The sequence below is a fragment of the Chiloscyllium punctatum genome, chromosome 35, assembly GCF_047496795.1.
Source record: "Chiloscyllium punctatum isolate Juve2018m chromosome 35, sChiPun1.3, whole genome shotgun sequence".
NCBI lineage: Eukaryota > Metazoa > Chordata > Chondrichthyes > Orectolobiformes > Hemiscylliidae > Chiloscyllium > Chiloscyllium punctatum.
In genome coordinates this window covers 19,038,696-19,054,617 of record NC_092773.1, presented here as the reverse complement: position 1 = coordinate 19,054,617, position 15,922 = coordinate 19,038,696, and the positions used below count along the sequence as shown (strand labels likewise).

General features: G+C 42.3%; 1 long non-coding RNA gene across 1 annotated transcript in view; it reads right to left on the bottom strand.

Annotated features, from left to right (window-relative positions):
• LOC140459732 (uncharacterized) overlaps window positions 1–15,688 on the bottom strand; it is a 170,669-nt gene extending 154,981 nt beyond the window's left edge. Inside the window, exon 1 of the long non-coding RNA XR_011953856.1 lies at window positions 15,352–15,688. This is a non-coding gene — a long non-coding RNA (uncharacterized lncRNA). The remainder of the gene's footprint in view (window positions 1–15,351) is intronic.
• Between the last annotated feature and the right edge of the window lie 234 nt (window positions 15,689–15,922).

The following is a 15,922-nucleotide window of genomic DNA, read 5'->3' as shown; positions in this document are numbered from 1 at the left end:
ACTATGTCAAGCAAAAACAAAAAGGTTGAAATTACATTCCATCTGTCTTGCATTTGACAGGCTCGATCCCTTCCTTACTGTGGCCTCAGTAAATCATGTTTGGTGGCAGAGAGGCACATTTTGTTTAGTGCAACAGGCAATTGTATCCCAAGCCAATCACTGTCTGAATCAACTTTTTCAAGGAGACCTCTTGTTTCCACCTTACATTTTTGTTAGCTCTGTTTTGTGTAAGGGTGCAGTGTCATCTCATGGTCTGATATTGGGATGATAGCGGTGTCTCGGTATCACAACTAAATGCAGCGGACCGTAAACAAATAATACACAGGAAGTCTTTGTTCAGTTCCCCATTCATCCCAGTCGAGTGAGAATCGGATACTGTTGCATAGATGGTTCGCTATGGCTTTTTAAAGGAGTGAGTGAGTTATTGAAAAGAGACTGTCTCCTGTTTCTGGTTCCGACATTTGTTGCAATTTAAAGAGTTTTACATTTCAAACCATCATTATCTCGTGTGGGCTCCTACTCTCGAATAAAGATTTATTTATCTTCAGCTTCACCTTCAGCAGATAGTCAGTTTGTTAAGACAACAGGCTTGGATGTGAAGCGCAAATACTCTCGGGTCTCCGTTTTTACATTCAGTCAAGTTCAGAAAACTGCTAAATTGTGGAGCAAGTGGACCTTTTAAACGGGCAAACTCGTGGCAGTAAATGGTAACTGTACTATGGAATCCTCTGATAAGACAGGTTAAGAATTCTTTAAGATGCATCAATGATCCCAAGGGTAGAATTGCAACAGACTCGTGCTTTTTCCATTCGGTTGTTGTACATTTCTTAATGTGATTAAGTGATCTCTAACAATTCAGTTTCCAAGCTTGATTCAGGGGTATCAACAAGTTTTAAAAGATCACTGTCTTTAAGTCACATTTAGAAGCAGGTTGGGAGCTGCAGCAGTGGTCCTAGTGGCTGAAGGCAAAGTTATTGAAGTGTGTTGTCAGACAGATGGGGGACAATGACCAAGTGCCCTGTCAGGCCTTCGGCCTTCTACGATTGTATAATGAGCTTGCTGTCACCCAAGTTTCCAGAACCTTCCTGGAACAACGACAAGGGCATGGGTAGTAACACAAGAAAACCAAGATGATCAGATAGATTCAATCTGGTGTTTGCAATCTCCGTTGTTCTTATTTATTATTAATATTACACCTCACAGAGCACTGCTGAGACCATTCCAATCCTGTGGGTCCTGCATCTCACCACATAATATATAAGCATGCAAACAAAAATGAGAAAAACTTTCCATAGTTAGTGAATGTGACCAAGAGCTGCCTAAGTTCCACAGTAGGCTGTAGTGAAACCCTAACTAATCCCACCAGCAGCAGTGACTCCTTCTTTGATGAGTTGAATAGAATAAGAAGAGCCTGCTGCTCATGTTTACTGATTGTTCAGCCATAGATTTCTTCTGCTAGGAATGGATATGGCAACTGAGGCAGGAGACCCAAAACAGTGGTGGGACAGTGTTTTATTTACTTATCTAGGTGATGTGGTCTTGGCCGTATGAGCCAGAATTTATTGCCCATCTCTGGTTGGCCTTGAGAAGGAATTTTGAACAGAGGGCACCAAAGGCATAGTCCGACAGTGAAAAACTGGTGATTAACAGCATTCAGATGAAAAAAGAAATCCATAACTGTTTTGAAAAAAGTGAATCAGGAATCAAATTACATAATTCAATCCACAGGTGACGAGATAAGTGAGAACAGAAATGGTTTTTATGCAACACCAAGTTTCGAACCAAAGTGTGTTTTTTGAAACATTGGATTTTCCTGGTACGATGCAAACACTTAATTGATTTTCTGTCATTTCTGAGCCATTCCAGTGATGTGAACTATGGCAGTGTACACTATGCCCAAGAAGGTTATTTAGGTGGAACTGAGAAATAATAAAGGGATGATCACATTATTGGGACTGTACTCTGGACACCCCAGTTGTCAGAGGGAAATTCAGAAACAAATTTGTAAGAATAATGGGGTGGTTATGGGATTTTAACTTTCCAAACAAAGACTGGAACTGCCATAGTGTTATGGGTCTCGATGGAGAGGAATTTGTTAAGTGTGTACAAGAAAATTTTCTGATTCAGTATGTGGATGTACCCTCGAGAGAAGTTGCAAAACTTGACCCCTTCTTTGGAAATGACACTAAAATAGGCGGCATCATGCACAGTGAGGAAGCTTATCAAAAGTTGTAGCAGGATCTTGATCAGCCGGGGAAATGGGCCCAGAAATGGCAAATGGAGTTTAATATGGATAAGTGTGAGGTCTTGCTTTTGGAAAGTCAAATCAAGGCAGAGTTTCATGGTAAATGGTAGGGCCTTAATGAGTGGAGTGGAACAGAGGGATCTGGGAGTTCAGGTGCACAGTTCTCTGAAAGTGGAGTCACAGATAGACAGGGCAGTGAAGAAGGCTTTTAGCACACTGGCCTTCATCAGTCAGAGCACTGAGTAGAGAAGTTGGGAAGTTTTGTTGCAGTTGTACAGGACATTGGTGAGGCTGCACTTGCTGTATTGCGTTCAGTGCTGGTTGCCTTGCCATAGGAAGGATGTTATTAAACTGGAAAGAGTGCAAAGAAATTTCCAAGGTTGTTGCCTGGACTCAATGAGTTATAGGGAGAGGTTGGACAAGCTGGAATGTTTTTGTTTAGAGCGTAGAAGACCGAGGGGAGATCTTACAGTAGTATATAAGATCATGAGTGGAATGGATAGGATGAATGCACTCAGTCTTTTTCCCCAGAGTTGGGAAATTAAGGACTAGAGGGCATCAGTTTAAGGTTAGAGGGGAAAGAACAAAAGGAAACTTGAGGGGCAACTTTTTTTATACAGAGGGTGATATGAATATGGAATGAGCTGCCAGCAAAAATGGTTGAGGCAGGGACATTAACAACATTTAAAAGGCATAGATCGGAAAGGTTTAGAAGGATATGGGCCAATGCAGGGAAATGGGGTTAGTGTGGATGGACACTTTGGTCGACATGAACCAGTTTGGGTCAAAGGGCCTGTCTCTGTGCTGTAGGACTCATGACTCTAAATAAAGCAGGGCAAGTAATTGAGATGTTAGTGGAGGTGCATTCTGGGGCCAGCAACCATAATTCTATTAGTTTTAAAATAGTGATGGAAAAGGATAGACTGGTTTAAGTTCTAACTTGGAGGAAGGACAATTTTGACGGTATTAGCCAAGAACTTTCAAAAGTTGACAGGGTGCTAATGCTTGCAGGTAAAGGGAAGCCTTCAAAAATGAGATAATGCGAGTCCAGAGACAGTGTGTTCCTGTTAGAGCAAAAGGTAAGGCTGGTAGGTGAAGGGCACACTGAATGACGAGACAAATTGAGATTTTAGTCAAGAAAAAGAAAGAAGCATATGCCAGGTACAGACAGCAGAGATCGAGTAGAAAGGCAGTAGGAGTATACTTAAGAGGGAATTCAGGAGGGCAAAAAAGGGACATGAGACAACTTTGACAAATAGGGTTAAGGAGAATCCAAAGGGATTTTATAAATACATTCAGGACAAAAGGGTAACTAGGGAGAGAATAGGGCCCCTCAAAGATCAACAAGACAGCCTTTGTGTGGAGCCAGAGGAGAGGCAGAGATACTAACAAGTATTTTACATCAGTGTTTACTGTGGAGAAGGACATGGAAGATACAGAATGTGGGGAAATAGATGGTGACATCGTGAAAAATGTCCATATTACATGAGTATTGTGCTGGATTCATAAAATGCATAAACGTGGATAAATCCCCAGGACCTGATCAGGTGTACTCGAGAACTCTGTGGGAAGCTAGAGAAGTGATTTATCGGCCCCGTGCTAAGATATTTGTATCATGGATAGTCACAGGTGAGATACCGGAAGACTGAAGATTGGCAAACGTGGTGCCACTGTTTTAAAAATGTGCTAAGGAAAATCCAGGGAACTATAGATCAGTGAGCCTGACGTTGGTGGTGGGCAAGTTGTTCCAAGAAATCCTGAGGGATAGGATGTACATGTATTTGGAAAGGCAAGGAATGATTAGGGATAGTCAACATGGCTTTGTGCATGGGAAATCATGTCTCACCAACTTGATTGAAGTTTTTGAAGTAATGAAGAGGATTGATCAGGGCAGAGCTGTGGACATGATTTATATGGACTTCAGTAAGGTGTTTGACAAGGTTCCCCATGGGAGACTGGTTAGCAAGGTTAGATCACATGGAGTACAGGGAGAACTAGCTATTTGGATACAGAACTGGCTCAAAGGTAGAAGACAGAGGGTGGTGGTGGAGGGTTGTTTTTCAGACTGGAGGCATGTGACCAGTGGAGTGCCACAAGGATCAGTGCTGGGTCCACTACTTTTCATCATTTATAGAAATGATTTGGATGATTTGTAAATGTTTTGGATGTGAACATAGGAGGTACAGTTAGTAAGTTTGCAGATGACATCAAAATTGGAGGTGTAGTAGATAGTGAAAATGATTACTTTGGAGTACAACTGAGTACTGTTCAGATGGTCCAATGGGCTGAGGAGTGGCAGATGGAGTTTAATTTAGATAAATGTGAGGTGCTGCATTTCGGAAAAGCAAATCTTAGCAGGACTGATACCCTTTAGTTCTGGACTCCCCCACCCCAGGGAAAAGACTTTGTCTATTCTATCCATGCCCCTCATGATTTTATAACCCTCTATAAGGTCACCCCTCAGCCTCCATCGCTCCAGGGAAAACAGCCCCGGACTATCCAACCTCTCCCTCTTACTCACATCCTCCAACTCTGGCAACATCCCTGTAAATCTTTTCTGAACCCTTTCAAGTTTCACAACATCTTTCCGATAGGAAGGAAACCAGAATTGCAAGCAATATTCCAACAGTAGCCTAACCAATCTCCTGTACAGCCACAACATGACCTCCTAACTCTTGCACTCAATACTCTGACCAATAAAGGAAAGTATACTAAATGCCTTCTTCACTATCCTATCTACCTGCGACTCCACTTTCAAGGAGCTAAAAACCTGCACTCCAAGGTCTCTTTGTACAGCAACACTCCCCAGGACCTTACCATTAAGCGTATAAGTCCTGCAAAGATTTGCTTTCCCAAAATGAAGCACCTCACATTTATCTAAGTTAAACTCCATCTTCCACTCCTTAGCACATTGGCCCATCTGATCAAGATCCTGTTGTAATCTGAGGTAGCCTCCTTCGCTGTCCACTACACCTCCAATTTTGGTGTTATCCACAAACTTACTAACTATACCTCTTCTGCTCACATTCAAATAATTTATATAAATGATGAAAAGTAGAGGACCCAGCACTGATCCTTGTGGCACTCCACTGGTCACAGGCCTCCAGTCTGAAAAAGAGCTTGTGTATGAGAGAGGGTCTGAATGAATGGGTGCGTCTGTAGGAGTGTGGATGTGCGTGCATCTGTGTGTGTGTGTTTGTAGTGCAGTGGGGTCACCTATAGTGTGACAGTCTCACTCACACAGGGCACCTCACACCTTAAATGCATTATCTGGGCCGACATGACACCAATTGTTTAAGTTCACTTGAGAATGCAACTTTAAAACTGTTCTGTGATTTATATATAAAAGAACTGAAACCAACATGTTCATTCTAAAAGATGAGAGACTTAACAAACAATCCAGGTCCTTTTCAAGATATAATTTCAGTTATATCACTCTGTAAACTTTTGATATAATTTCTACGTCTTATAATCTTATAGTCCACAACGACCTGATGAGGGAACAGTGTTCTGAAAGCTAGTGCTTCCAAATAAACATGTTGAACAAAAAAACTGAGAAAGAGGCAGAGATAAAATCGTACCTGTAGTTGGCTGCTGAACATGTTTTGCGAGGTGCTTATGTATTGGTATGGAGGAGAAAACGGAGGACTGATACATTCTCAAGCATGTCTGGTGGCTGCAATGGTAAACTTGGGGCCTTGAGAATAGATTGCAGTTCTTGATTCACTGGTAACCCAATCTTTGAAAGGGTTGGATCTACTCTATCTTCTATTCACTTGCTTTCACTGATTTAGATTTCTTGGCTAGGTCAGGACAGACACAGGGAAGGAAAGCAGTGAGTGGTTTGAGTGTCTTCGTTCTCTTATCCTCTTCCATTCTCTCTGGGGATAACATCCTTATTTTTTCCCTCTTGAGAACAGTAATGCCAAGACGAGAAAATGAGCATGTTACAAGTATGAACAGTGCACTGCTTCCACAATGCTCTCATTGAAGTTGCTACATCATCTATGACCACGAAACTGAAAAAAGCTGCTAACAGAAAAATGCAAGTTTCGAACTAATAGAAAGATTTGTTTTGAAAATAGTAAAGATGAATATGTAATTCAAAGGAAAAAAGGAAGAACTATTATTTGATTAAATGGAAGTGCAAGGTGCTGAAGGATAGAAAAAACAGAATCTCACAGCATGTTTCTGAAGTACTTTCGATAAGTTTCTGTTTGTAAATGGTCATTTACAATTTGTTGCACTTGGAATAGAGAAGGGAATGATGACAATCTCTTTATTACAGGCAAGGTGCATTGGCTCAATAATCTGAGGCTCCATGTATTGTAAATAAATCTTTCAAAATCCTTGTGAGAAAAAAAAATAGGAGATGCATCTTTTGAGGATTGATGTAATTCTCCTATTTATTCAACTCAAATTTATCTTCTGCTGCACAACAGTAATTGTTTTCTAATCCTGATCAAGTTAGTAGTTTGGGCATTGACGTTTAAAGTGAATTTTTAAACAGAATACCAAAGTACTAGGCAGAGCTTCACAACAGTGCATTGCACATATTTCCATTGTTGCCATAGCATCAACCTAAGTCACTGAGGCAAGAAAGGAAAAATGATTTGGGTTGAGAAACCAACAGTGCCAGAAAGACAAAAACTGCGAAGGGAAACTTTTGCATTCTTCTTGATGCCCCTTTGCATTCAAGTGCAACTGTTCCTTCGCAAAAAGTTGTCTGTGGATTTCAGGAGACTACATCTGAGAAGTGGGCTGGAGTCTTTTGCTTGTGGGCTGCTCCTGAGACAATAATTTTCCTCATGGCTCCTCCTCCTAACTGCACAACAGCTCTATTCTGTCTGACTTGAAATGTGTTGGAATACTCTCCATTTGCCTGAATTAACAAAGCCAATACAAGAAATTTGACATGATCCAGGACAAAGAAACTTAGTAGCTCATTCAACAATTACACAATGCGAATGATCAATAAGATGCAATGCAGAAAATTGCTAAGATTCCTTTGACATCACCTTTCAAAGACCACAACAATGACAAGATATGCAAAATTGACATGGAAACATCATTGTTGCGTTCAACTTTCCAAAACTCTCTTTTTGTCACAAGTGCTGTTTTTTTAATAACTGCCATTAGACTGCTGACAGTTATTAAGAGCAAAGGTAAAGGTCACATGACTAAAACAAACTGAGCAAATGCAGGTGCTGCAGATGCTGGAGTTTAGATTCAAGATTAGAGTGGTGCTGGAAAAGCACAGCAGGTCAGGCAGCATCTGTGAAACAGGAAAATCAACGTTTCAAAAGCCCCTCATCAGGGATGAGGCTGGGAGAGATAAATGGGAGGGTGGGTGGGCCTGGGGAGAAGGTAGCTGAGAGTGCAATAGGTGGATGGAGGTGAGGATAAGGCGATAGGTCAGAGAGGAGGGTGGAGCGGATAGGTGGGAAGGAAGATTGACAGGTTGGACAGGTCATGGGGACGGTGCTGAGCTAGAAGGTTGGAACTGGGATAAGGGGGGAAGGGAGGGGAGGGGAAATGGGGAAACTGGTGAAGTCCACATTGATGCCCTGAGGTTGAAGGGTTCCGAGGCGGAAGATGAAGCGTTCTTCCTCCAGGCATCGGGTGGTAAGGGAGTATACTAAAGGGGACAATTGCATTTATCTAAATAGCTCATTTTCATAAAAATACCAAAGAAATTAAGTTACAAATGTCAGTGCATGCATTGTTATGCAAGTTATCCAACATACGTGGTCACAAAGAAAATTTCTCATTCAGTTAAAAAACACTGTCAACTCTAGTCAGTTGCGCTCTCATCAGTCTCTACACTTGCAATGAGATGATATCTTTCTGATCTATTTCCCACAATAAAGGCAGAGTTTCTTGCATTGCACACAGATGTCTGAAATGTTGCGATAGTACATGTGGCCATTTACTTTCACTGTGTATACTTGGGAATAGTAACTGCTTTGCTCTGCATGTGTCCCAGAAGTTGCTACTTTGGCTGGCTCATGTTGAATATGTTCTCTCTGACAGGCTCTCCAGTGCTGAGCTCTTGCAAAGACTTGGCAGCTTTACCATCAAGATGAAACTTGACTTTCTGTCATTTCATCCTGATTTTGTCACTCATTCCTGTTACTAATTCTGGCTTCAGTACTGCTTTTAATTTCCTGGGTGTGGCATGACTGTCATTGGCTGGATTACATTTCATTCCCAATGTGGCTGCTTATCCTGAACCATGAGCTGGTGAAGAAGTCCACGGCCTGATGACAAATTAGGCAAAAGCTTGGTTGTTCACAAATCCAGTATGATTGATTGGACTTTCAGAAGGCTTTTGATAAGGTCTCACAAAGAGATAAGCATGTTAAATTAAAGTGCATGGGATTGGGGGGGATCATGTATTGACATAAATAGAAAACATTCAATATTTTCAAGAATGAGTTAGAAAGAGCTCTTCGGGGCTGACTTTGCAGTATGCTTCATATAACTGACATTTTCCAAGCTACCATCAGTTCTGAGGATGGGTGATAGGACCAGAAACATTAACTTTGATTTCTCTTCACAGATGCGGCCAGATCTGCTGAGCTTTTCCAGCAACTTCTGTTATTGCTGTGGTTGAAAGTTCGCACTAATTTTGATTCATGGTTATAAACTGTGGTTTTAGTTCTTCCTTTACTATTTTAATGCAGTCGCCAGTTCTCTTACAGCTCTGAAAGTTTACTTACTCAATCTCAGCTGCAGACTTCTGAGACTATGTTTCAAATAGTGGCTGCTAAAAAACAAAAATTGAAAGCAAGTTTCAGAACAGGTAGAGGTCACATGACTGTTGTAGGCCAGCCAATACATTCAAGACTGAAGAATATTTCAAAGTAACTTGTGCTTTGTAGATAGTAGACAGACGACAAGTCATTTTCTGGAAGAGAGTGGTAATTCATTGAGTTCACCAGATGAATGCAGCAATAAGTTGTTACTGCTCACAACTGCTTTCTGACCTTCCTCTGCAAAATGGAGAGTTCACAGCACAGGTGGTAAAAGGTTAATTTTGGAGGAATTGAGGCTCAATGTGTGATATGCCTTGGCTCCCTTCAATCTCACAGAGGAACACGACCACCAGCAGAAACAGCCACTTTCACGATCCACCCTCCCTTCAAATTGTCAATCCATTGTCATAAAGCAGTCTTGGAGCTAACCAACTGACCACTGAACATCTGTTGTCATCAATTCATTGACAAGCAACTGAAAAGTTGAGTTACCACTCAGCAACCAAAAAAGCAATCTCAGACTGGTACAAACTAATAAAGGTTATTTCACGGTCTAAAACTTGATGACAAAACTTTTTCTCACACAGCCACATGGATACCTTTGTCTCAGTAACCTTGTCTTTCCCTTCCTTCTCCCACATGGTGCAGACTATGATTTCAGCGAGAGAAGAAGGCTCTCAGAGGTCTTCTGGCTGCTGAGGTACCCTTGGCCAATAACCACAAGGGCCCTATCAAAGTCTTCTCTACTTGTCCACAGAAAGGAAAACTTGGGAATCGAGAGAGGAGTCAGTATGTCAGGTACTAACTTTGGATCAGTAAGTGAGACGTGGCTGAATTCTGAGTGGAGTCATCACTTCCGTGACCAATTTTTCTACAATTCCTTCCTCTGCTTCGCCACATTCCATTTTTAACTTATCTGCTGAAGTGCAGCTTGCTGAAGATCAATGCAGCTTTCTGAGGGCTGAAGAGGAGTTATGGTTCACTTGATTTCAGCTGTCAGGCATGTTGACACCTAGAGTCTACATGGCTACTGTCAAATATGTCTGAGTTCATGCATGGACTCTATGGGCCGAATAGCCTACTCCCATACCGTAGGGATTCTGTGATTTTATGATTCAAAATAATCCTTAAAACTTTTTGTTCACAACAGTATTTGGGATCGCTCTCTTATGTAAATTCTGTTTGATAGTGCCTTGGGGCTTTCACTTTGTCAAGAGCACCACGGAAACACAAATTACTGTTGATTGCTGTCATTAAACTCAAGATTCTTAGGACTGGATCCATTGTTCCACAGAGAACATGGTCGAGGCGAATACAATTACAACATTTAAAAGACATTTGGATAGGTACGTGGATAGGAAAGGTTGAGGGAAATATGGGCCAAATGTGGGCAAATGGGGATAGTTCAGTTGCAGAAAACTGGTCAGCATGGACAATTTGGACCCAACGATCTGTTTCCATACTGTATGACTCTATGACTTTGATTGCTGCAATTAATATTCCATTGTGTGAAATGCTCTATTTAAGCCTTCACAAATACTGTGATGTCAAATCATTTAATCTCTCTGCAACTATGGATATCATGCACCAAAGGTCTGGAGTATACAGATATTCTGCGGCCCCTTGGCAATGCCCCTTTTCAGTGATGGCCACGAGGATGTGGCAGTGGTTCCTGACTCAGCAGGGTTGCTGTCCAACACAACTAGCCCTTCACTCTTGTCTACCATTGCTCCCTTGTGAAATGGTCAGCTATTAGATGAAAACTCAACATATATGTCTAAACAAATGCAGTGAAACATAAATATCCGCAATGATGCAAGATTTGTACATCTTACAATTCTGCACCACAATGAATAAATTGCTTTGAAATAAATCCAGAGTTACTTGGAAACTTTGTTGCATGTATGGTCATATTTACTCATTGTTGACATCAAGGTCATGTGACTCGGTGTTGTCCTCAACCCAAACATCTTTATCTGCTTTAACAGTAACCTGGGCTGTTCATTAATAATTGCACAAATGGTCAACACCGTTCATGACTCCTCAGTTACTGATTATGTCAAAAATGGCAAGAAGTGGACAATATCCAGGTCTGGGCTGACAAGTGGCATAATATTTATACCACAGAAGTGATAGGAAATGACCATCTACAAGGAGAGAGAATTTAACCATCATCTCTCAAGATTCAAGGCATCACTGTTGCTGAATCCCACCTCCCCCCCCCCCCCCACTATCAATACCCCACTGACCAGAACTGGACAAACCATAAGAATATGGTGCCTACAAGAGCAAGTCAGAGACTAGGAATACTGCAATGAGTAACTCACCTCCTGACTCTTCAAAGCCTGTCCACCATCTACAAGGCACGAGTCAGGCGTGTGATGGAATATTCCCCACTTCCTTGGATGCATGCACTTCCAGCAACACAAGTAGCTTGATACCATCAAGCAGGCTGCTTGATTGACAAATATCCACAAATATTCACGCCCTCCACCACCGCACTCAATAGCAGCACTATGTACTATCTTCAAGATGCACTGCAGAAATTCACCAAAGATCTGTAGACAGTATCTTCCAAACCTATGACCAGTACTATTTAGAAGGGTGAGAGCAGTGCATACATCAGAACACCACTACCTCCAAGGTTCCCTCCAAGTCACGTGTCAACTTGGTGTGGAAATATATCAGGAGAATGTGAGGACTGCAGATGCCAGAGTTGAGAGTTGAAAGTGTGGCACTGGAAAAGCACAGCAGGTCAGGCAGCACTGGAGGAGCAGGAGAGTCAACATTTCAGGCATAATCCCTTCATCAGGAATGTGGGATGGGGGGGGAGCTGAGAGATAAATTAGGAGGGTGGGGGTGGGGCTGGTGGGAAGGTAGTTGGGAAGGCGATAGATCCAGGTGGGGGGTAATGGTGATAGGTCAGAGGGGAGGGTAGAGCGGATAGGTGGGAAGGAAGATGGACAGGTAGGACAGGTCAAGAGGGTGGTGTCGAGTTGGAGGGTTGGTTCTGGGATACGATGGGAGGAGGGAGATGAAGAAACTTGTGAAATCGATGTTTGATATCCGTTCCTTCACTATTGCTGGATCAATATTGTGGAATTTCCTTTCTAATTGCATGGTGGGCGCACCTACACCAGATGGATTACAGTGGTGCAAGAAGGCAGCTCACCACCGCCTTATCAAAAGTGACTGGATGGGTAATGAATGCTGGACCAGCAAACTGCACAAGGGTCAGTCTAAGCAGTTGCGATGGATGGATAAATGAGCATGTGCCAAGAAAGAAAAGGATATGTGCCGTTGCAAAGTTAATGGATGTGAGAAATGAAATGATTGGTCAGGTAGACTGAGAGTATGGGTTGATGCTGAAAAGTGTATGTCAGTGAATGTGAATTGCATCCACCTTATCAGACCGACTTTGAGCATTGAAGCATTTACTGTAATGAATCTCGGGAGAAGGCACAAACACTGAATATCCCAAATCCAGGTTCATCATGGCTGACCCTTGGTACCACTTCTTCCAACTGACTTTAAAAATTCAAGTTGAAATCATGTACTTTGGGTCTGTACTGGACTTGTGGCCACACATTCATCACATCTGGAAGGAGATATAAGTGGCTCTGTTAAATACAACAATTCATTTTGACTGGAGACAAGATTTCAGAACTTTCAACCATGCTTTTGCACTAAGAACTGTGAATTTTTATTTTTGTGTTTGCAGAAAAACTGTGGACTGCAAGGAGAAATTGTTTTTAACAAGGATTTATCTGGATGGCTGCATATTTTCACAGTAGAGAATATGGGCAGATAATTATTGTGAACTCAGGGAGGTGAGGAATTGTTCACAAGTGAAGCAGATTGATTTTCAGCTAACTGAGCAGATTGGAACTGGACGCAAGGTCAACAGTCCCAGAAGAGAGGATCTGAAAAGGTGTGCTGCTGTTCTCCCTAGAAATTGCCTGTTTGCCAGGGTTGGTGGGTTTGAGCTATAGGGAGAGGGTGAATGGGCTGGGGCTGTTTTCCCTGAAACGTCAGAGGCTGAGGGGTGACCTGATAGGGATTTATAAAATCATGAGGGGCTTGGATAGGATAAATAGACAAGGTTTTTTCTTTGGGGTGGGGGAGTCCAGAACTAGAGGATGGTGAGGGGGGGGAAAAGTTAATAGGGACATAAGTGGCAGCTTTTTCGTGCAGAGGGTGGTGGGTGTTTGGAATGAGCTGCCAGAGGAAGTGGTGGGGGCTGGTACAATTGCAAAATTCAAAAGGCATTTGGATGGGTATGTTAATAGGAAGGGTTTAGAGGGATATGGGCCAAGTGCTGGCAAATGGGAACAGTTTAGGATATCTGGTCAGCATGGTACAAAGGGTCTGTTTCACTGCTGAATATCTGACTCTGCAGTAAAAAGCTTAGTATAAACTCAAAGAAAACTAGTTACCTTTCATTCAGCAGCTGCTGTGAACTTTGACTTTCCAATTGATTCAAGTGAATCAATTGCTCTGTACTTCTTGCAAACCATTGGAGGTTTCGAGATAAGGGCAACTGAAGACAAAGTCAGATCATCTCAACATGGCATTGGAAAGCAAAGACCATAATGCTGATGTTCCCTTTACCTCTGCAAATAATTTATTTTCCCTATTTGTTGTTTGAGTGTGTGCTTGTAAAGGAGAATTTGTAATGGGATTAGAGTTTTAGTTTGCCGTACTTTATGCCAATGGTTTCTACCTGGTTACTTGTAGCTATAATCTAATTACTTATAATGAATAATAATTCTTGCTTAATACTGAAACCTGGTTCGTGCTTTACATCAACCTTGGTCTGAATGTCAGATGAATTGGGGTACTGTGCATACAAAAGGCACCTCCATTCCCTCCACCACTGGTGCTCAAAGAGCAGTGTGTCTCTGACACAAGGTGCACTGGGGGGAGAAAAAAGTCATCAAAACTCCTCAGACAAAACGATCGAAATCCACAATGATTTCCATCTCGAAGGACGGGAGGACCAGCGCTTGCAACTTCAGCTCTCAACCCACTCACTATCCTGACCTGGAAATATCGAACTGTTCGCGTTCAGTCTGAATCCTGGAATTCCCTCCCGACCAGCATTTGTGGGTCTACATACAGCGCATGGACTGCAACAGTTCAACAGGCATTTCACCAACCAGCAATGCCTGCATCTCCGACGTGATTTTTAAAACAAACTTTAGCACTTGGTATTTCTCTAGCAATAGTGGGGCTCAGTTTATGGCACCGTATCCCAGTGGATTATAACAATGTTCCCAAACAGCTCAGGGTCAATTCAAGCGATCAGTTTTCATCCCTCACTAATACCAATTAAAAACACTTAAAAACTACTCAAGTTGAGTTTCAGGTTAATTTTCACACAACAGTGTATCAATGTTTTTCTAGTGAATGCACAGGTCGACTGGGGGAACATAACTGGCATTATTCCTGACATAATACCTGGATTTGAATTAAACTCTCGAACATGGCAGGGGTGCACATGGTCGACAAGAAAACAAAGGAAGCGAAAGGACAAGTTTTGATGATCGGGCCAGCTCACAAGTTCAAAACCACAAAATTCACACAACAGAAGTCCTGGTCTGATGAACGTAACACGAGCCGAATGCTCCAGGTACATTCCATCGCCCTTGGGAAGATCACTCCAAATCAAGAAAATTAAAAATGGCACCTGAAATCCAAAACCAACCATTTTGAGGTCTGCACGGGAACACTGAGCATTTAACACCGTGCAGTATTAAATGCAGAATGAGGACTACCCGAAAAAAACAGAATGGCTTCTTTTTGAGAAAGGGTGCAAGGCTTGGTTTTGGTACTGAATGGCTGGGAATCACTTCAAAATAAGCCCTTCATTGGCCGAATCAAGTTCCTTCCCTTTTTAAAACAAACACACACACACATTGACGGCTTGGACTCGTTTGATGTGACCCAGCCCTGGTAGAAATGACACTGTTAAAAGGGGGCAGTGCCGGAACTGAAGACGTCAACGCTGAAACGAAATGTTGTACTTTTTTGTAAGAGAATACTTGGGCATGTTTGCAGCCTGGCTCAGAGGGGGAGAGAGAGAGAGAGAGAGGTGGGGGGTGGAGGCTGCTGTTGGAGAGGAACGATGACCTCAGCGTGAAGTTTACAACCGCCAAAGAACGGCGGGGACGTTATATCCCTTACCTAAAATGCAAAGCTGTGTTAGAAACGTTGTTTTGTACTGAATGCATGAAGATAATCTGGGAGTTGGTGTCGTCCCAGAAGAGCACCCCCTACTGGAAGCAAGGTTCCCCAATGAGGTCCAATTTGTAGCAGATCACAGCCCCCCCACCCCGTGATATTTACCTATTGTCTTTACCAACGTACTTGCAAATGTCCTTGAAACTGTTTTCTGTGGTCGAGCTGGCTGGCTCCCTCCTCCCTTCAAGTCACATGCCCGACTTTGCTGATTCTCAGTGTGGGCTGCACGTCTGGAAGAATGCGAGGCTGAATGAGAATCCAGTTTATTGATTAAGGTGGTGATGAGGTTTCTTCAACAGAACACAAGTGCTGTGAAATTGTACTGAATTCAAGGTTAACTAACTCCGAGCTGAGCAGAATACTGATGTATCCGAGCGAAGTGCTGTAGGGAGATTGGAGTGTGTCTGTTCACGTAATGGAACACCGCCGTTTGGATGAACTCAGTGCTCTTCAATTAGCTTCCTATTAATCATCTTTGCCTACTCATGTACAAATCTTTTTAAAGGCACCCTACTCAACAGAAGGTCAAGATTAAAACTGCGCCATAAAAACAAATAAAGAACATTATAATCTCTAGCAAAGCCTTCCGTAGCATTTCTTGAGTGGAACAGTGAAAGGTTAGCATTTTCAATGTAAGATTTTAAATCGGCTATTCAATAGCACAGCACTTCCCAAG